Source organism: Varanus komodoensis, unplaced genomic scaffold (assembly GCF_004798865.1).
Source record: "Varanus komodoensis strain SLA01 unplaced genomic scaffold, ASM479886v1 scaffold1, whole genome shotgun sequence".
Taxonomy (NCBI): Eukaryota; Metazoa; Chordata; class Lepidosauria; order Squamata; family Varanidae; genus Varanus; species Varanus komodoensis.
The window spans coordinates 107,422,726-107,423,260 of NW_025335268.1; positions in this window are offsets into that span (position 1 = coordinate 107,422,726).

The window sequence follows — 535 nt, forward strand, 5'->3', positions numbered from 1 at the left end:
ATTGCACTCTCAACCCTTATTTTGAGTTTGTACCTAATGTCAGTCCTACATAAAGCCATTGAAATTAAGTTAGACTAACATTGGCTACAAACCTTGGTAATCTCTCTTTGGCTAACATTTTTTTCTCTGAAGTTTTGGAAAAGAGTTATTTCTCTTGAGTGTATTCTTAAATTTCAACTACATTCAGATTAGACTACAAGGTCAAAAGATTCAGATTATACACTATTGGCCTGTACACATGCGCGAATGTTTGTCCTTTTGGAGGTGAATAAAACATACTTCCCACTGTGAAATTTACTATTTCCAATCAATTTCACTTTTGCTCAAGCTCACTAACCAGGTTTATTGCGGAAAAGGCCTGTCTGGGAATGAAGTGTGACAAATCAAAGTAACTCTTCACATTGTAGCCCTGATTTACTGAGAAGTGAATTAGCACTTTGCAACTTATTTCAGCTCCTTTGCAAGGAACTAAAGAACAGAGCTATGTTGTGAAGTACTAGGCCTTAACAAAATATGTGATATAGTTGCAAGATGC